The sequence below is a fragment of the Nymphalis io genome, chromosome 7 (genome assembly GCF_905147045.1).
Source record: "Nymphalis io chromosome 7, ilAglIoxx1.1, whole genome shotgun sequence".
NCBI classification, from domain to species: Eukaryota; Metazoa; Arthropoda; class Insecta; order Lepidoptera; family Nymphalidae; genus Nymphalis; species Nymphalis io.
In genome coordinates, this window is record NC_065894.1 from 2,739,047 (window position 1) to 2,762,042 (window position 22,996).

The following is a 22,996-nucleotide window of genomic DNA, read 5'->3' on the forward strand; positions in this document are numbered from 1 at the left end:
ACATAACATCTTAGTTCTTAAGGTTGGTGGCGCTTTGGCAATATTAGGAGTGGTTAATATTTCCTACTGCGGTAATGGGTAGGCAGTGGTGACTACTTACCATCAGGCGGCACAATTGCCAGTCTGCCTGCCTGATTTTTTTTTTTTTATATAGAATAGGAAGGCGGACGAGCTTATGGGCTACCTGATGGTAAGTGGTCACCAACGCTCTTAGACATTGGCATTGTAAGAAATGTCAACCATCGCTTACATATCCAATGCGCCACCAACCTTGGGAACTAAGATTTTATGTCCCATGTGCCTGTAATTACACTGGCTCACTCACCCTTCAAACCGGAACACAACAATATCAAGTATTGCTGTTTTGCGGTAGAATATCTGATGAGTGGGTGGTACCTACCCAGACGAGCTTGCACAAAGCCCAGTAATGATACAATAAAAATGTACACCTGCATTATGTAAAATTATAATAATAAAATTATTTTTAATTCTCTCAATTTTTTAGAATTGGCATAATATTTTTTGTATTGCTGGTCAGTTTAACTATTCGTATATAAAATCTAATTAAAGGTATTCGTTATAACAATTTTTATCCGTGCAGTGACGGAGAAAGAATACATTTCACTGCCCCTCTCTTTCCCATTGGTGTCGTAAGAGACGACTAAGGGATATCTGAGCGACCATCTGCTCATCTGGTGGTAGGATGCTAACATCCGCCTGGCTTGTTACCACCGTACGCATGGTGAAAAACTCGTGAAGTGGCTTGCAGCCGCGTTTCGAGGTCAGCCAGCGTACAGCCAGAGCCCGAGCGAGTATTGCCGCGATGGGTGTTGGTCCGGTTGGAGACGGCTGTTGAACCAATGCCGGGGGAAACTGTATTGACCTGCCGGTCAGGGAGACCCGAAGAAACGGCTGTTCCGCTGGCCGCCCGTGGCATAGTACAGGGGCCCGAGCGTACCTAACCAGCTCGTGAGGCTGCCCCACCAGGCCACGCATAATCTCGGGGTGGACCGTCGTGCCGGTTGGTGACCGGTAGGTGGGGTCCCGGCGGCCACTTCCGGGGGGGTTCGGGGGCCCTTCCGTCCGGCGGGTCAGTGTATTTTTCCTTTTGGCAACCACTTGGGGAAACACGCCTCCACACTTTGCCCATCCCTATCGTGGCAATACATCGCTCGCTTCACGTCTCTTTTCCATTTAATTTCTCCCAAATGGCGCAACAAAAAAGAAATAACGGTCGTACAGCGGTGCTCACCCCCACCATACCCTCGCTGTTTGAGGTCGAGTTCTCTAACATCCGAGGACTCCATACTAACCTCAACGCTGTCCACCACCATCTCGAGACAGCACGGCCAGCAATGTTGTTTCTCACGGAGACACAAATACTCCGTCCTGCCGATACCAGCTACCTTAATTATCCCGGCTACACGCTTGAAGAATCCTTCAAAGCGAAAGCCGGAGTATGCTTGTTCGTCAGGACGGATGTTTGCTGTCACCGACTGCGCTGCTTGGAGGACCCCTCCTTCTCCATGTTGGTGGTACGTGTGGACCTGGTTCGTCAAAGCCGAGTCTACGTGTGCCTCTACAGATCCCACAATGGTGACTTGGAGACAAGCCGACTATTTGACCATCTTAGTCGGGTGGCAGATGCTGCGCAAGAGCAATTTCCTAACGCGGAATTGGTGTTTTTGGGGGACTTTAATGCTCACCACGAATCCTGGTTGAAATCCCTCAAAACTGACCATGCTGGAAGGACTGCTCATGCTTTTGCTCTCACACATGACTTGACCCAACTGGTTGATCAGCCCACCAGGATCCCAGACATTGATGGGCAAGCACCTTCTCTACTGGACCTTCTGCTGACTTCTCACCCGGTGGAATATCAGGTTGTGGTTCAGGCTCCTCTTGGCTCTTCGGATCACAGCCTTATTTCTACCAGAGTGCCACAGGCCAAGCTGCCGCCACTAGCGGTATGCAAACGTCGGGTTTGGCACTATAAGTCGGCGGATTGGGACGGTATGCGCGATTACTATGCGTCGGTCCCTTGGAAGGAACGTTGCTTCAGTGGGAATGACCCGACAGCTAGTGTGGAATGGAATACTACATTCCTAGCTCAGATCTCGTCAGTGGGAGTACGCGTAACCGTTGGTTCACTCGTGAATGTGCCGATGCTGTATCAGCTAAGCAGGCGGCATATCGCAAGTGGATCAACGGCTGCATTAGCGGGGCATCTAACATTGACTCACTGAAAGCAAACTATAATAAAAATTCCAAGTCCTGTAGAAAGGCATACACGAGAGCGGATGCACAGCGCATTGTACAGATTGGTCATGACCTTGTTTCGCATCCTAGGGGCTCCCGTAGCTTCTGGCGTCTGACCAAGTCTGTGCAAAACAATTTCTGCCAACCTTCGCTGCCACCGCTCAGAAATCCGGACGGATCGCTAGCTCACAGTCCGCAAGAGCAAGCTGATCTCCTGGCTAAACTCTTTGCCGACAATTCCGTCATCGATGATTGTAGTGCACTGCCACCTACAATACCTGCATGTGGCCATACGATGCCTGACATTAAAATCAGGCAACGTGATGTGCGTGCGGAGCTGCAATCACTTGATGTACGGAAAGCTAGCGGTCCCGATGGAATACCAGCCATAGTGCTGAAGAAGTGCGCAGCGGAGCTGTCTCCTGTGTTAACGCGCCTGTTCCAACTTTCTCTCTCTTCGGGAAGTGTGCCGGAGGCTTGGAGAAGAGCTAATGTGCAAGCGGTTCCCAAAAAAGGGGATCGGTCTGACCCGGCAAATTATCGGCCAATAGCTATCACCTCAGTACTTTGTAAGGTGATGGAAAGGATTTTAAACAACCAACTGATCCATTACCTAGAGGATCACTGTCTAATTAATGATCGTCAGTACGGTTTTCGACCAAAACGGTCCACAGGTGATCTTCTAGCGTACGTAACACACCTCTGGGGTGAAGCTATCGACAAGCATGGAGAATCGTTGGCTGTCAGCCTCGATATCTCCAAGGCTTTCGACAGGGTCTGGCACAGAAGTCTTCTCTCCAAGCTACCGGCATATGGTCTGCCTGCTCAGCTATGCACCTGGATTGCCAGCTTCCTACACAAGCGTAGCCTTCGTGTTTTAGTAGATGGTTGCGCTTCACAATTCTATGTAGTGAATGCTGGGGTCCCCCAGGGATCTGTGCTATCTCCCACACTCTTTCTTTTGCATATCAATGATATGCTCTCCCTTGGGAACATACATTGCTATGCAGATGATAGTACAGTGCATGGTGGATACCACGGACGCGCAGTGGCTGGGCGGGCGGAAACTGAGGAGAGGCGGGAGAATCTTGTCATTGAACTCGATAGGACGTTAGATCTCATCGCCAAATGGGGCTCTGATAATCTTGTTGAGTTTAATGCCAAGAAAACACAGGTATGCGCTCTCACGGCGAAAAAGTCAACATTTTCCCCTCTTCCCTCCCTCTGTGGTACTCCGCTGGTGATGCAAAGCAAAATCGCCATGCTGGGGATTGACGTTCGCTGCGACCTTAGTCCAAGGGATTACATCGAGGCTGTTATAAAAACAGCTTCACGGAAACTCGGAGTTCTGAACAAGGTGCGGCGCTTTTTCACGCCACAACAACTGTGCCTGCTGTACAAAACACAGGTACGGTCTTGCGTGGAATATTGCTCGCACCTTTGGGATGGCTCCGCTAAGTACCTACTTGAGGCCTTGGACCGGTTGCAGCGACGTGCCGTACGCATTATTGGCGACGTAAAGGTCACAAACACCCTTGAACCTTTACAATTGCGTCGTGAGATAGCGGCACTGAGCGCTTTCTATCGACTGTATCACGGCGAGTGCTCTGAGGAATTATTCTCTCTAATTCCTGCTTCCCCCTTCCTTCTTAAGTCCACGCGAGCTGGTTCTCGATGTCACCGCCTAACTGTGACATCAATTCCATCGCGAACAAAGAAATTTGGCAACTCCTTTCTTTGTCGCACTTCCAAAAAATGGAATTCCTTACCAGCTCACGTATTCCCCTCCTCTTACAACCCGGGTTCCTTCAAACGAGGCGTGAAGAGGCATCTTGCGGGCCGGCAAGGCGAAGGCGGCTAGTGCAGAACGTTTTTCCCGTCTGTACTGGCCGTCGTCGCGTTTGGACTCTACTACCGCTTACCATCAGGTGGAGTGGAGTCATTTGCCCTCCCGGCGATATAAAAAAAAAAAAAAAAAAAAAAAAAAAAAAAAAAAAAAAAAAAAAAAAAAAAAAAAAAAGTCTATGTTTATTTCGAACAAGATGAGCTTAATTACCAGTAAGTACTATGTCGGAATATAAAGTAATATGCTTTACAGTGGCGTCAAGGCGTAGTGGTAAGAAGACATAAATCTTAGCTGATGATTCCGAGTTCAAACCCGGGCGCACTGGCTGATGATCACTGAATTGTCATGTGCGTTATTTGTGTTTATAATTCATTTGCTCGGTGATGAAGTAAAATCACGTGTATCCAACAACATGGTGAAGTAAGCTCCTTCTCAAAAGGAGAGGAGGAGTGAGCCCAGCAGCGGGATTTACAGGTTGTTGTACTTTAATACTATTTTTATTTTATAGATTTCATTCGGCGATGTGTGTAATTGGAAAACTGTGCTCCACCGAAATACGCTAGGCGGATGCCCGGGAGATACAACCTGATAGGTTTTATTCTACTATTAAAACATGCATGTTTTGAAATACAACGTGACAAATTTTCATGTGAGAAAATTCAAATCATCGATCGGATACTTTACAAGTATCGCGAACACTAATAACAGGGCCATTAAAAAGAAAATGTCTACAGAAATGGGTTAAATTTTAGTTCAATTTTTATATTATTTAGTTACTTTTTAGTTTAGTTTAATTCTGTTTTGCTGTTTAGTTATTTTTTTTTATTTTATAGGTGGTAGTTTTTATAAGTTTTCTTATGTTTGTTCTAATGTTACGCTGTAGTTACTAGCTAATGTAATTTTTTTTTGCTTTTAAGCACTCATATAAGCATGTAATGTCCACATCGAGAAGACTCAATTGTAAATATTTTCAGTTAAATGTATTATTGTATGTCATTGTTGATTGTATAATTGTAGTCAGTTTTGTGGACTAAATTAAAAAAAATTAGACAAACATGCGTAGGCTGATTTTTTTATATAAATGGATAATTACGAGTATTGTTGCCCTTACTACTACGAAAATTGAAGATGTTTTTTAAAGATTTGTTTCGAAAATTTAAATATATAAATATGTAATTGGTATTACATGAAATGTGTAATTAATTTATGTAATGTTTCTATAGTTGCTTGACCGTATATTTGTGATATGCGTAAAGGTTGAATAATAGAGAATTGCCTTCAGGCATTTGTTCGCCTTTTATTCCAACTACACTATTTTGTTGGTTAACAAAGTTTTTTAAACAAAGTGAAATATGTTTGGTCAACAAAATGTTAAATGTTTTATATATATAAACAGTTTCATAATTATTCTTATTACAATTTCATATTATTATTATTTATAATCATAAATTTTACTTTATATTCCATTTCATTTACTATTTTATGATTAGGAGAAAACAAATTAAATGAACTTAACGATAAACAATTAACGTGTTCGTTCTCTTTTCACACATGCACAAACTTACATACATACACACCATACTTAAAAAATAGGTAAACAAAATTTTTTCATGTTTCAGCAGCAAGCCTGAACGTGAAGATTTGTCGAAATTGAATGAAGCCGCGACAAGTCGTACATAATATAGGTATGGATATATAATTTGTTAAAATAACGTGTTTAGAATGAAAGCTTTCTCGGTAAGGATTTTTTTAATTTCAGAACATTTCAGATATTTTGAAAACATATTTCCATGAACCAAACGTGCCTTTGACAGGATTTGAGTTGAAACGTACCACGTTCTTAGCAAATATATTTTGTTTGTGAATAATCAAAATAGTTGTTGTTCTGAAAAAAAAACTTTTGAATATTATTATTTATTATATGATATAATGAAGTGATTAAGATTATTATAATTAGATATTAGATGCCTTATTTTTTCGAGATATTTATTACTTACGAAATTAAACTTTTCATAAAAGCCATTTACAATCTCATGAGAACAGTAATTTTGTTTCATTGTATCCATTATCTTTCAATTTAAAAGCTCTTTACTTATCGACATGTTTCAACTTTTGTTAAAGTGAAACCCTGTTGCCAATTTACTTCTTTAACAGAGGGGTTAAAGAATATTCTCCATGTGGGTTGGTTGAGAACATTTGGCAGATTTTCATGCGACATAGGTAGGTTTTTTCACGATCTCCTTGAACGTCGAGCAGGAAATTACTGAAAACACAAACTAAGTACAGGAAAACTGAGTCGTGTTTGCCCGGGATTGGACCTGCAATCTTCGTATAATATTCACTTGTTACAACCTGTGCCATCTCGTTCGGTTAACTGATGTTATAAATAAAATAATATTTTTTAGCTTTCAATCGAATTCGTTTCTGCGTAAAAAATAATGATCGTAAGAATACAAAATAATATCAGTGTATCATTGAAAAAAAAAAAAACAGAAAATTGGACCGAGAATGAATATGCCTTTTTTCGGTAACTTTTTTGTGCCTGTATTAAAGAATAACAATTTATTATCAAAAGATCACATTTTCGGAAGGTTCATTTCAATATTAAGCATTTGTTCTAAAGGAGAGGGGTGGTGCAGAATATTGTCACATAATTTATTGTTAATATGGATAGTGTGATACACACAAAAAAGGAACAATATACATATACTCTGTGTGTAAGAGAGAGAGAGAGAAAAACCTTAAACATAACTCAAATATGAAGCGTTATTCTCTTCGAGATTTTCAATGTCCTTTCGGAAATTTTCCAAGTCGACGATATAAGGGTGAGTATCCACTGATAATATATCGTAACTCATGAATCAAGTTGAAAAATTGGTTTTTATAAATGCGGCATATAAATGTCCCAAGAGGTCAGCTCTTCTCTCTTTAAGCCTTCTCCAGGTTTGGACCTTATTCCGCCATGATCTTCCGATGCGTTTTGGCAAATGCTACAGAATTTTTCGATATAATTATGCAGACTTCTTTATGATATTCTCCTACACTACCAAGCATTAGATGAACACATGAAAACTCAGTTGTATTTGCTTGGATTTAAGCCAACGATATTCGCTTAAGATATACGTGTTATATACTCTGGGCCACCTCGGATAGTAGATTTAGATCTTAAAAAAAGTTAATCATAGTTACCCGTATGCGGATTTTAAGATGTAATTTAGCGAAAGTGGAAATAATGTTTTCTCCCGCGGTTTTGCCTGCTCGTGAGAAGGGTAAATGTAGGTGTTAGATACCATACGTTCTTTTCTGTACCCTTGAGAAAGTGTATAAAAAATTGATGATAAATATTGATGATAGTTAAGACGTGAAAGCGGAACAAACAAAGAATTCCACTTTCGCATTATTTATTATAAATATTAATATTATATTGTTAGTAAGGGTATCGCATTAAATAGTTAATAATATAATACACGAAGTGGAGAGTTGGTCTTATAAAGCACATCTCTTTGCCACGGTGCCGGCGAATGATAAAATAGAATCTGTGTGCAGGAGTCCGGGGAAATCCGTCGGCGATTGAAAACTCTTTGTGATAATAGAAAAGTTTAGATTTAAAGAAACTGGATATGGTTTTATCCGTTCCGTCAATTTATACAAGTAATGAATTCTATTTCCGTTTATACTATTAAGCGAAAAATACTCTCGTATGTGGAGTTTAATTATATTTAATAATAAAGTTTACAACTTCCTGGTATTGTTTGTGGATTTTTTACTATCCGTGTTTTTCGAAATAAAATTATATTAAATAATATTCGATATTCAAAATAACTGTTTTTGGTAAGCACTTGATAACTAAACTTCGCTTCGACATTCATTGTAAGAAATAAAAACAACTTCTCAGTTATATCTCCTTTCACAACTTGGTAACGTAACTGAAGCCTTAATAAAAGTTAAATGAAAATATTTAATTATGATTTTTTTAATTTACTTTAGGAAACTAGACGATCAAATAGATGACTCATGATAGTAGAATTTTTATAATCAATAAGCAAGTAATAAGTGTAATGTACTGAATAAACATTTCGACCTGGACTTGACCTTGAATTAAACAATATAACAAAATGTAGACTGAGTGATATCATATCGTTGTTAGTTAAGTCCTACCGTCGGTAAAATATTGAGATTAAATTCACGTGACGTCATATTTACGATTAAACATGAAAATGGTCAAAGTTCACAAGGGACATAATATTTTAGTACCCAAGGTTGGTGGCACATTGGCGATGTAAGCAATGGTTTTTGGAAAAGTAACATTTCTTACAATGCCAATGTCTATGGGCGTTAGTGAGCACTTCCACCACCATCAGATGGCCCACATACTCATCCGCCAACCTATACTATAAAACAAAAAAAAGTTCGTAAATTATAAAAGTTTTTGATATCATAATTGAAAATATTGTTCACATTTAAAAAAAGTAATTAGCTTGTCTGTATATGACATAGTCGCCTAAAATATATTCATGATATAAGATTCTAATCACATAAAAACTTTTATTATCTATATCACAATTTTAATAAATACTTTTTCAATTCTTAAGTATGAAATGCTTATATAAGGTGGTTTTAATAAAAGACAATCCTCCTGAGAATATCAATAAATAAACTAAGAAAAATATTTAAAGAAGCAAAATTCTATATTAATGGTCACCAACGAAATCGGATTCAGACAAGGTCATATATATTATCTATATTGAATATATCATTCGCACTAATGAATGGTCATTTCCATTGAATCACACAATCTCCATGGGATTAACCTCAAAGCCACAGGTCTCTGAGCGATGACGTCACAGCTAATAACTATTCAGCATTCACCTTCGGTCCATTTTCGGACTATAACTGTTTATGATTCCCTGAAGCTATCAAATGTAGAGACAAAATGTATCAATATTTTTAAATGCTTAACTGGAAGTTAGATACTGTATTACACGATTTTTGGAAGTCGTAATATTTCAACAAATTTCTAGTTTTGAGATACTATGTTTGTGTGAATTTATTTATGTATGTGTGTTTATTATTTTTATTATCGTCTCGTTTATCCTTAGAACAAATTATATTTACTTCAAACCAGTTCCCGAATTATCTGTTGAAATTTTTATTAAATAATAAACTGTCGATTGTTTTAATAAAAAGAAATAAGGAAATGATATTATCTTATGAATGTTCTTAATCGCTTAGACTAACGTTGTAAGAACTCACTAGAACACAGTATATTTTGATTTCATTCAACATATTTTTAATCTATAATTCATAAGACTTAGTCCATTAAAACTAAGCTAAGTCCACTGTTAATCGATCTTTGCTAAACACCCCAACTTTGTTAGCTCTGAAACAAAGCCAATTTGTGGATGTCGCCGCTAAGATACATACACTACGTAATCCAGTTCGTTCATTTCTATTTTATAGGCTTATATAGTGCCTTAGTAAACACGAAGCATATTCAGAAGCACTTACTAAGCTTCAAAAGTCTTTGTATAATATTTAGAATTCGTAACATGTATACCATTGTTCGATATAAAGGGAATTTTTAGAACGCTTTCAAAATGTTAGGTGTCCTATAAGACTAGCAACGAGGCCATTGTTGTAGAACAGGAAGACTTTATGATTTTTAAATATGTTTGTGTTAGGAATATCTATTGTCAATGGATTTCTTTTTTTTATTATTGTTAGTTTATTCCATAGCCATAATACTCATTATGATATTTTATAAAAATTCGCTTATAATGTTTTTTTTTAAATTTCTTATTTAGAATAACAAACAATGTAACTATGGGCACAAGGTAAATAAGGGATATAATAGTTCCAAAAGTTGGTGGTGCATTGAATATATAAGAAATGGTTAATATTTATTATATTGCCAATGTCTATGAGCGGTGTTGACCTATTTAAATAATAGGAATGGAGGCAAGTCGGTCAATGCATCATGGTACAGTCTAAGGTACGTTAATAGAAATATATACCCTCATTTAATTTTGTTATTGAGCCGAGATGGCCCAGTGGTAAGAACACGTGAATCTTAACCGAAGATCGTGGGTTCAAACCCGGACAAGCACCGCTGAATTTTCATGTGCTTAATTTGTGATTATAATTCATCTCGTGCTTTACGGTGAAGGAAAACATCGTGAGGAAACCTGCGTGTGTCTAATTTCACTGAAATTCTACCACATGTGTATTCCACCAACCCGCAAGCAGCGTGGTGGAATAAGCTCCAAATCTTCTCAAAAGGGGAGAAGAGGCCTTTAGCCCAGCAGTAGGACATGCACAGGCTGTTACGGTAATTTTGTTATTTGATGATGACAAAGCTTATATGTTAGATAATATGTACATTGATAAATCGCAAATGGCTTGTCTGGCTAAATCATGGGCCAACACTGTTAATTAATATAAACTTTAATTGACTTTTTTCTATCAACTTCCCCGATTTGTTATTGATCAAAGTCGATCATTAGTCGAGAGAATTTTAGACAAGGAATTGGTAAAATATAGGTTGTCTACTATTTCTTTACCAAAACTATGAATTCGCAAGGTCCAAACAGGTAAACAGGCGTCATCAGTTATTTAACGGATTTTTTTATGAAATGAAAGGTTATTTTATTCCCTATTCAACAGTATTAGGTTGCCTTGTCAAAAGCCTGGCACCTCCATGGTATTCACGCTTCTCTGTCACTCTCCCTGCTCGAGCTTAAACATGTGCCACACTGCCAGACAGATTTTTTTCTATGTTTTGTTTGTTATGTATGTTATATTTCTATATTACGTGTTAGCCATCTTTCTCAGGCGTTATCTTATTCCTTGAGAGCTGGTGTCACTACTCGTCCGTCATCTTGGTGACGTCACAATATTAATTCGAATTTTTACTATCATCTTCAGTCATGTCACTACCGTCCCGAGTCCATTCATTACTTAAAGAGATAGTTGATACCACAGGGCTTTACTTATAAGCCTGATTAGTTAAACAATACTGTGTCTTCTTTCAAATGTCAATTCAGTGATGACAGAAATATAGAAATCAGTGCCTAAGTAAAGTGTATAAGTTAGTTTTTATATACTTAAAAAATCGTTTAGTTTATAATTTTCAAATTGGTAAATTTTAAGTATTTTAGGAAACGAATAAAAATGTCGAATATATAATATTGAGTCCTTTTCCTCCTTAATTTTCTTTTCAATTTTCTATAAGATGTTAAATTGGATTAAGAAAAAAATATATTTATATCAAATTGAATACGTAGAGCATACTGGCTTTGTAGAATTTAATAAAGCCTTTGTGAAAATAAAATTGTCAACTGATAAATGGAACGTGTTCGAAATTCGAAAAGCGCCAATCGAAGCATCGCAATCTTTCAAATAGGTAGGTGTTCGGATTAATTCGTGTCCGAATTAATTCAGTAGGGCGCGAGTTTCTTTGAGATAATTTTCTCAGTATGCGCACTGTTGGTTTTTAAATATTAAAAGTTATATTACTCTTAAATCGATTCATTCTTTTTTTAATAATTTGTATCTGAAATCGATTATTTGAATTTTTAGATATGGTAAACTACAAAAATATGTTTTTTTTTTAAATTTTAACTTAATTCGTTAACTTGTTTTATTACTATTCTATTTTTAATCTGTGTTGTATCTATATTGATCATTAATCGTCATCAATCGTATTTTAGTCCAATCAACGAAGCGCATACCAAAATATCATCAATTTATACGCATAAATCACGATCCTACAGTGCGCGAATAATCCAACCCAGTTCGTCTCCGCGAAAATTTAAATTCACGAGCCCCAATCTCTCTCGCATTCGATTGTCAAAGACTTACCTCCTAAGCAGCTTACGTGAATAAGTAGATTTCGTCCGGATCCAGATGCTGCAACTTTGTAGTCTTAAAAAATTTATAAAACCCCAAATTCAATTCGTACTGACCAGGTAATATCGGTGTTTCTATTAATGTAAAGCGATGATCAGAGAGAGATGGAATACAAATGAGTGAGTAGGAAATACAAGCAGCTTAACTTTGATTTGGTAACGGTTGTAAATAAAAGAGATTTTCCTTTACAGTAATGTAATAGGATAGTAATATTACTATATATACCCTAAATATTTTATTTATTTATTATTAAAATATATAAAATATTATAAATAAAACTTAACCAAATTATTTCCGATGTTGCTATTATGAAATTACTCACTCATGAAATGACAATGTCGTATGTAAATTTCTGACATTTCACGATCGTTTTCTGCGATATAAGATGCAAATCATAAATGAAATCATAATAAAAATTCACAAATTATATATGAGAGAGAGTTTTACGATTATAATAAATGAATTAAAACACTATCATAGTTGATATCATATATATATATATTGTTTATACGACGTCTTGCAGTCTCCACAGACGTGTTTCGCTGCCGAGCGTGATAAATGTCATGCTTGGTAGCGAAAGGTGCTGGTTGGAGATGGTCTCGTAGAAGGAGGCCGCGGAGCGGGAGCGCGAGGAGAGTGCCTCCGCTGACCCGCTTCGCCGAAGAAGACCGGGGAGAAGACGTCGGCACTATGCGCATCCTCTCCTCCCGCCGTGAGAGTCACCGGGGCTAGGGAGTCTCTGTACCCCAAGAACCCCCTAGGATTTGAAGGCCCGCAGAAGCGGGCCAACCGTCGGGACGGCACGGTAGTATGCGCAAGTGATCCCGTGACGTCCCCCGACAAGACGGAGTAGGTACCGCTGGTTTTTTAGTGGGTATTCCGGCGCCTTCAGCACCGGCGAGTCCTCATGTGGAGGAAACACATAAATGTGTTTTTCCAGCGAGAAAAAAAAAGTCTCCACAGACGTGTTGTCCATGCCTTTGATGTATATTTTTATCAGTTTTTTTTGTAATTACAGGCACAAGGGACATAACATCTTAGTTCCCAAGGTTGGTGGCGCATTGGTGATGTAAGCGATTGTTAACATTTCTTACACTGCCAATGTCTATGGGCGTTGGTGACCATTTACAATCAGGTAGCCCATATGCTCGTCCGCCATCCTATTCTATAAAAAAAAAAGTTTAGAGTTTGGTAGTTTGCAGCCTAACTACGATGAGATAACCTCTGTTAACAATTGTAAGATTATATAGTTTAAAATTTTCTTTGTAGTTGCCATTTGTGTCGTGTCACTTACATCGTAAATACCACCAACCTTGGGAACTAAGATATTATGTCCCTTGAGCCTGTATTACACTGGTTCACTCACCCTTCAAACCGGAATACAACGATATCAAGTACTGTTTTTTGGAAGAATATTTGATAAGTGGGTGGTACCTACCCAGACCAGCTTGCACAAAGCCCTACCACCAGTAAACTTTCGCTAGTTTCCTTGTCGTCACTGCCGTCGGTGTTATATGCGATCCTGACATAAACGCGGCGAAACAAACAAATTCTTCAGATTTAATACTGAGTATAGATAAAAAATGTTGTTTAATTTTAATCCCAAAGCCAAAGCGTTACATAGGCTAAAATAGTTGTTTATCTACTTGTGCTTAACATAGAAAAGCAAAGCAGCGGGCGAAAACTAAACAATAATAAATCCTTCTTCCTTGTTACAGTGACGTTTTATGGATTTGTATTTGACCGGCCATATTTGCCCAGACACGCAGACGTACGATGCTTTATCACGAATTACGGTATATTTAACGAGATGAATAAACTCAAAGCATAAGTAACAGTATGTAAATGTCATACTGCTGAGCAAAGACTTTTTGAGGAGAAGGTTGGAAGTTAATACCACTACACTTCTCTATTACAGTTCAGTAGACACACATACATATACCGCCAGGTATGAGACAAATTATAAACACTAAGCATATTAAAACTCATGTCAAGCCACTGGGCCACATCTGAACATACCATAAAGTAAAAGTATTATTGATAAAATCTTGCAATACATAGTAATAAAATGAAAAGTTTCCATGTCTCACTCATTTATTATGCAAATGAGTGAGACATGTACGAAACTATTACATCTGCTAACATTGCAACTTATTATATTACTATTGAATTCGTATTGTTGTTTAGCTAATCGTAGTTCATTGCTGGACAAAAACCTCTCTGAAGGTGCGCCAAAGCCTGCGTTTCTCTTTCACCCACCTTCCGTATTCTGAAGGGTCTGCCATCGTCAGATAATCTCAACCATCTAGCTGGTGGGTGCCCTACGGTCCACGCCCTACGACCACCTGGTTGGTTCTTCGACAAACGTGACCAACCCCTCTGCCACTACAGCCTGGTAATTTTATAAGGTATATCGTGTTTGAAAAATAAAAATAAATTGAACATTAGTTTTAATTACATTAATTTCCATATTTTTGTGATAAATAAAGTTTTTTTTAAATTAACTGTTTATATACATACAATGAATTAATGTCTAAAACTTATAAACGTATCAAATATAACATTCATTTTTATCATTAACGTAACCGAATCTTCGAAGTGTTTTTTTTTCTCCCATACTGTCTAGAGCGCTCAAGATTTCCAAGTATTTATAATTACTACTCCGAGTCCTTGAGCACTCCCTGGAGCGTCCTCCGCACAATGGGGCTTCGATAAAAAAATATAAGAGATGGAATTTTCGCGGACGGACAGTTTCCAGTGAAACGGATGAAATGAATGAGGCCTTAATTATCCGGTTAGGCTCCTTGATCGAGAAGAAAAAGTGTCTTTTATTCGGGGTTCTGTTTCATGAGATCTGATTTATCTGGGATTGTACTGCTCCAAGAGTAAGGAAACTTGGAAGTGACATGAGGCAAGTGACATTGTATTACATTTTATTGTAAGCTAGATTAAACAATGAAAACCAAATTTACAAATCCTTTCGGCTTTGTGCAAGCACGTAACTTATTCTGCCGCTAAAACAATACTTAGTATTGTTGTATTTTGGCGATTTGGTGACCACTTACCATTTCGCCTACCAATTAGTAATAAAAAATAGCTATTGTATTCATGTATCATGTATCATATCAAATGTCTATTGTCTTTTATATAGCATTTTGTATAGCAATGGGCCTCCCCACTGCTATATAAAGTGGCTAGTGATGTTATAATCCAGTTATTGTATCAGTTTAATTATTTATTTTTTAAATGTTTCTCTTATATGTGTGTGTCTCTGTTATGTTTCTTTTATTAAATGATAAATGTTTGAAAAATTAATTGGTTAGTGCTTTAGCGCTATTATCTTTTTAAGTCTCCATTGCTCATTAGTATTATATACAGCTAAATTTGTTTCATTGTTTTATTGCCAACATTTTAAGGCTGCATATCCTGAGGTATTGGGCTCAAATAATCCAGTTTTGACAGTAAAAGGCCATTGCAAGAAAATGCAAAAGACAGTAAAGTGCAAGTTATTAAAAAAATCTCAGTAGCAGTCTCATGTTTGCGCAAACACTTGTCCACAAACATAAGCACATTTACACATAATTACTAATTTATCCCCTGTGCAGTTGTCTCATGGAAAATTGTCACTGTGGCCGAAATCAGTCTGAAGGACAATATCATTATCAGATAGATAGTATTATACTTTAAATGCTTAATACAATGTTGGTTACTCAAAAATCATTTTCTGTGATACAATTTATATCTATAGAATTCATTCGGGAGAAATTACTGATATGATGTACATACCATTACTGTTATTTTTTTTTGTTCCGTGCTACCAATATAGGTCATCTGATTGTTAGTTCGCAAAAGAGGCGGCTTTGTTTTATGTTCTGAATCTAGCTTTATGGGATTGAACACATCTCTAAGACAAAGCGAAGCATATGCTAATAAATTTACTGGTGGTAGAGCTTTGTGCAAGCTCCTCTGGGTAGGTACTATCCACTCATCAGATATTCTAACGCAGAACAGCAGTACTTGGTATTGTTGTGTTCCAGTTTGGGGGGTGAGTGAGCCAGTGTAATTACAGGCCCAAGGGACATAACATCTTAGTTCCCGGTGGCGCATTGGTGATGTAAGCGATGGTTAGCATTTCTTACAATGCCAATGTTTATGGGCGTTGGTGACCACTTACCATCAGGTGGCCTAAATGCTCGTCCGCCTTCCTATTCTATAAAAAAAATTGGTGAAGGTGAAGTCCTAATCACTGAATCTGACTACGGCAGCCATGCTCAAACAAATCCACCTGTACAGAGCACATATTATAGTGCATAAGTGTGAGCACGTAAACGCTCGCTGTTCTCTTACTTTTATAATTCATTCGCAAGGCAAACCGGAGAAACAAACCTCGGTATTATGTTGGCTTGTTCGAGATTATGTCGCGTGTTTTGCAACTTAAGCGCTAGGCAACTTAGTCACTATGCAACTATTTGTAAAGCTACTTATACTAGTGCAATAATAAAATAAAATAACTAAAACGAAATGAATTTACCGGAATCAAAGTCAATCCTGTTTTATGTATTATCGAAACGTGTGTGAGAGAATTAAAAAAAAATCGATTACCGTCCTCAGGATTTCTATAGCAGAGACATCTATGAACTACTATTAAAATATAAAAAGCACATCAGAACAAAATGATCAATGCTTCGAATAATAAAATAAAATTCATAGGTAATTATTAGATTTTTCTACTTATATAAATGCTTCCGTAGGGTGTCGATATTAAATAAACGAAGAGTTAATGTACGCATATGTATCAGTGATAAGGCAGTCCTTTCGCATGTGGGACTTTTTAATGATTCTACTTTCAGACTTTTTTTCGCTTCTCCTTGTCGCGTAGGTGGACAAATACTTAGTGATATTCAGTATCTATTTCAAGAACTAATTTCAGTCAGAATTTCGTTTGTTATTATAATTTTAAGTTTTTCACTTATGTGGTAGGGTATCACTGGTGGTAGGGCTTTGTGCAAGCTCGTCTGGGTAGGTACCACCCACTCATCAGATATTCTACCGCAAAACAGCAATACTTGATATTGTTGTGTTCCGGTTTGAAGGGTGAGTGAGCCAGTGTAATTACAGGCACAAGGGACATAAAATCTTAGTTCCCAAGGTTGGTGGCGCATTGGATATGTAAGCGATGGTTGACATTTCTTACAATGCCAATGTCTAAGAGCGTTGGTGACCACTTACCATCAGGTGGCCCATATGCTCGTCCGCCTTCCTATTCTATAAAAAAAAAAAAAATGTTAAAATAATTAAATTGATGTTTTCCATTCAATACAAAAATTGTTTAAAATATACGATTAATTATTTAATTATGATATAAGTAGGTGAACAAATGGGCCACCTGATGTTAAGCGGTCACCAGCGCCCATAGACATTGGCGGCGTAAGAAATATTAACCATTCCTTACGTTGCTACTGCGCCACCAACCTTTGGAATGTTATGTCTCTTGAGCCTTTGGTTACATTTGCTCACAACCCTTCGAACTGGAAATCAACAATACTAAATATTGGTGTTTAGCGATAGAATATCTGACGAGTGGGTGGTCCCTACCCAGATGAGCTTGCACAAAGTCCCTCCACCAATTAAACTCTTTGTTTAAAAGTTAATAATTTAATAATATCAATTAAATAAAATCGTTTTAAAGTGATTTCAAATGAAGATAACCTATTCACCTGCTAATTATCTTACTTTATATAATACTTGACAAAATATATTTACACATAAAAAAAAACATAAAAAATCGAGCACACGAATACATTATGATATAGATAGAAGTAAGATGATCGGAAAATATGCAGCCTATCCCAAGGGCAACTAGCCAACCGCACAGGACATATTATAGTGCACAATGTTTGTGCAAACACAGTCTCTTTTCCCGCATTCTCATAATCCGACGGGACGGTAAGAGTTCATGCGCAGAAACGAACGTTTTACGTGCTTTTCAAGTAACGGTATTCAAACTTCCAATTTTCAGACTCGGGGTTGCTAGTGAAAATTTTTGACAGAAAATCCAATAACTTTTTTGTCCACCCGGCCTGGGGTTTTAATTTAGGACTTCAGGATCTACAGCCTTATATTTAGCCACTAGATCAACGAGGCAGATTATTTTTAGACAACTGAAATACTACATACACTTTTCTTTTGTAAATACATATTTATATAGATAATTACACCCATACTCAGGACAAACAGACATGTTCATGCACACAAATGTCTGTCCTGGGTGGGAATCGAACCCACACCCTTTGGCGTGAAAAGAAAGTTTTTACCAAACAACCCCAACCGGCTCGTCAAACATATATAATATATAGTTTACGAACCTTATCCTAAAGCAAGAGAAGAGGTCTTTGCCCAACGGTGGAACATCGTCACGTTACCTGAATTCATATTCAAATGGATAACAATTTCAATTATATTATCTGTAGTCCGTGAATGATTTGCATGCGCTAGTTGTAAATAAAACAGTAACAATTTAACGTGACTTTATAGTGTTACCTTTATCCGAAAGCCAGGATTCGGTGCGGACAATAAACAATGCAATTTAATGGTAGCTTTAGTCGTGTTTAGTTTGGCGACTCGGAATAATCTGGTATAAATATTTGCATCGGTTTAAACGGAATCTTACCAAGAAATACTAAGAAATCAATGAATATTGGTTGCGTTTAAACAAATACGTATATCGTGTTCGTAAGAGCTATGTGTATCTTTAGACTATTTTATAATAGTACATAACATAAATCTATCAAGCTGATGTTTTTTACAGCCCTAAAAATCCGAGATGGCCTAGTGGTTAGAAGCGTGAATCTTGAGATCAAACCCGGGCAAATTTGATGCTGATGGTGTGTGAGTTGGGCTGAATTATCATGTGCTTAATTTGTGTTTATAATTCATCTTGTACTTGACGGTGAAGTAATACATCATAAGGGAAACCTGCATGTGTCTAATTTCATTGAAATTCTGCCACATGTGTATTCTACCAACTCGTATTGGAGCAGCGTGGTGGAACAAGCTCCAAACCTTCTCTTCAAAAGAGAGAGGAGGACTTAGGCCAGCAGTGGGACATTAACAGGCTGTTACTGTTACTGATGTTTTTTAATATGGGTTAATAACGATTTTTGAAAGTATTTTTAATCTATACTAATAATACAGTAACTATAAGAGTTCGGTAGCTTTTTGGTATTGGTATTGGTATCCTCGGAAATTAAAAATTTTGCGGGATAAAATCGAGTGTTCATGATTTTTTTTAATTCGTACGTATTGTGTGTTGTTATACGGTTTTGTTTGTTTTAATATTGAAAGATGAGTGGGTCAGTGTAACTACAGTCACAAAGGACATAACATCTTCGTTACAAAGGTTGGTGGCCTATTGGCGATGTAAAGAATGGTTAATACTTCTTACATCGTACATCATATCATACAAAAATTCATCATAACATACAAAAAACCAGGATTTACTATCTTAGGACTATTGGTCATACTCACGCATTTCAAAACTTTCAAAGTCTTTGTTAGAGTTCAACTTGATTTAAGAGCTGTCGGGTCATAGTTTCATAAATATTATTTTATTATGCTCGAGTCTCTTCAAGGCTAGCTATATAAATTTTAGATTTGTTTTCAGCTTTCGCAGATTGTAACCAATGAAATTAGAAGTATTGGCTTGAAAAGAAACAAAATTGGTATTATCTTTTCGTGTAGTTTTTATGACAATAATCAATGGCCTTAAATGTATAAAATTGATTTTGATAGAGCAATGATGATAATATCAATCTGACCGATTTCAAAAGAGAATAGCCGCTGGAGATATTATGGAGTTCAAATGCGGACATATTTGAACATAGTTGCACTTCTTTACTCCCGTAATTCGATGGGGCGGCAATCCGACACGACCGGAGAGAGTGTAGGCTCAAGTCGAGTTGCTTTCCTTGATTTCTGAGGCATGGAAGTGTTAAAACTGCCGACTTTCAATATTCGGAGCATTACTGAAAAATTATATATAGATAAAAACAATATCTTTTTGTCAACCCGACCAGAGATTCGAACCCAGAAATTCGCTATCTGTAGCTCCTAGACCAACGTGGAATTTATATTGTATATATTTTCATTTATTTTTTATGTTAATGTATTCGTAATTTAATTTGTTTGATGTATGACTTGGAATATCACGATTAATTTTTACTTCTGGCACTTATGTATTATTTCAACTGTTATATTTCATCAAGTTACACCCCTCTAATAACAAGTAGAAACTCTTTATTGCAGGTTTGATAAAGTAAATGTTATATAATATGGGCACATGCTTTTTTCTTTACGATGTTATACTTTATAAAGCACATGATTAATTGTTAAACAAATTAAGCTCTTGAAGAGCTACGTGGTAGTGGTTTAAGAATTTTCTTATCTACTGAGCGCTCTTCTTAGAAATATTTTGTAACTAAACTGAACTTGAACAGACTAAATTTGAAAATAATAATGATATCAGTTACTATATATTTACAAAAATGCTTTAATAAACCTATAATATAGTTTACTTTTTTCAAGTCTGTTTATGTGGATATGGAAAAGCCGAGATAGCCCAGTGGTTCGAACGCGTGAATCCTAACCGATGATCGTGGGTTCAAACCCGGGCAAGCACCACTGAATTTTCATGTGCTTAATTTGTGTTTATAATTCATCTCGTGCTTGACGGTGAAGGAAAACATCGTGAGGAAACCTGCATGTGTCTAATTTCATTGAAATCCTGCCACATGTGTATTCTACCAACCCGCATTGGAGCAGCGTGGTGGAATAAGCTCCAAACCTTCTCCTCAAAAGGGAGAGGAGGCCTTAGCCCAGCAGTGGGACATTAACAGGCTGTTACTGTTACTGTTATGTGGATTAATAACGAGAATGTTAGCAGTGTTTCTCTGTTAATATTTTGATTATCTTGACAGAGATGACCTTGAACTCATACTATTTCAAAGTTGATGTCAATCAATCGAACGATTTTTTTTTTATAGAATAGGAAGGCGGACGAGCATATGGGCCACCTGATGCTAAGTGGTCACCAAACGCCCTTAGACATTGGCATTGTAAGAAATGTTAACCATCGCTTACATCACCAATGCGCCACCAACCTTGGGAACTAAGATGTTATGTCCCTTGTGCCTGTAATTACACTGGCTCACTCACCCTTCAAACCGGAACACAGCAATACCAAGTACTGCTGTTTTGCGGTAGAATATCTGATGAGTGGGTGGTACCTACCCAGACGAGCTTGCACAAAGCTCTACCACCAGTTGAACGATTCGTTCAAAAAGATCTTGTTGTTAAGCTTTTGATAGTAAGAATATGTCTGGTTCTAACCAACCGTGGTGTTACGTGTCGTGGATCACTTTGAATGGAGTTCCAAGCTACTCAAAGATAAATTTCACTATAAATTCTTTACCAAAACAGAATTGAATATTTTTGACGTATCTGTTTTATTATTTTGTGTCCACAGTGAATTCATTCTTTCACAATTCATATTTGAATTCAATATTATGAGAAATAGCAAACGCTTTTTTGAAGACTGTTAATTTTATAGTAATGATTACTTAAAACATAATTAAATGTTCCATTGAGCTTAAAGTAAATCAATATTGTAGTTATAAACACATGTACTTCATTCGAACTGAGGAAGTTCATTGTTAACCTTGCCGTAGGGAGTACAGATAAGGCATTTATGCATTGGGAGTTTTTAAATGAGAGCTTAAATATTATGCGATTATAGCTAAAGTAACTAAAGTTACAAAATGTAACATGACTGCCTGTAAATAACTTACTCATGAGTTAAAATGTGTCCTCTCCTCTTGAGAAAGACTGGAGCCCATTCCACCACGCTATTTCATTGCGGATAGATGAGTACACTTGTGGCGAAATGTCATCCGACTCATGCAGGTATCCTCACAATGTCAATCATTCATTCCTGACCACGATTTTTTTATTCGTTCACGTGTCCTAATGGACGTGTCTATTGACCAATCACTATCAGGCACTATTTTGCCTTACTCAATTCCAAATTTATTTCATATAGTTTATTTTTTTTATTTCAATTTTGTGTATTTTAAAAAAAAAACGGTAAAGTTTTCTCATTCTCTCCTCTCATTTATTTCGATTCCAGGATCATTTAATTTAGTTTTTTTTAATAACTCATGATGAATCTCAATTCTTTTAATGTTGTTTTTTATTTTTAGGTTTATTTTTAATATGTATTTTTCTATATACTTAAACGTGAATTTTCCTGTGTATTGTTTATTCTTATTAGAAGTATTTCATTTTGCAACTGGCTAGTTTGTATAATTGAAAAAAAATTAAAAAATTCCGCTATAATTGTAAAAAAAATAATTTCAATCATTAACCATAAATGGTCACAGTTACTATAAAATAAAATAATTAACAATTTATTTTATTGCTTTTCAAAAAAATGTTAAGTAAAATTAATGTAAGTAAATGTAAAATTAATTTTAATAAAGAAGATAAAACACACAATCTAGTAGGCAGAAATGAAGACTCCCTACTTTTTAAAGTCAGCTAAATAATTATTCAAGTGCAATTCCTCAATGGTAATGGTATTTGCAAGCGAGCCTAGGTGGGTACAAACCAGTTATCAATTGATCAATCAACATAAATGTTTTTTTAAGCTACCGGCACCAGTATTAAACAACTTAGATTTCATGGTCGGTAGTACTTTATTAGTTTAAGGAATGATTAACACTTCTTACAGTGTCAGTATTAATGTAAACATACGCCTACCTATAATATATTAAAAAGGAAATTAAAGTAAGTTTGTATATTTTTACATACATTGTCTGTATGTAGACAAACAAAGAAAAATGTTGCTAAAAGCGCAGACTCGAGTTCGTGGTTCCATAATTATAATGTATTGTAAGCTAATTCTACTTCTACTTCAAAAATTGGATC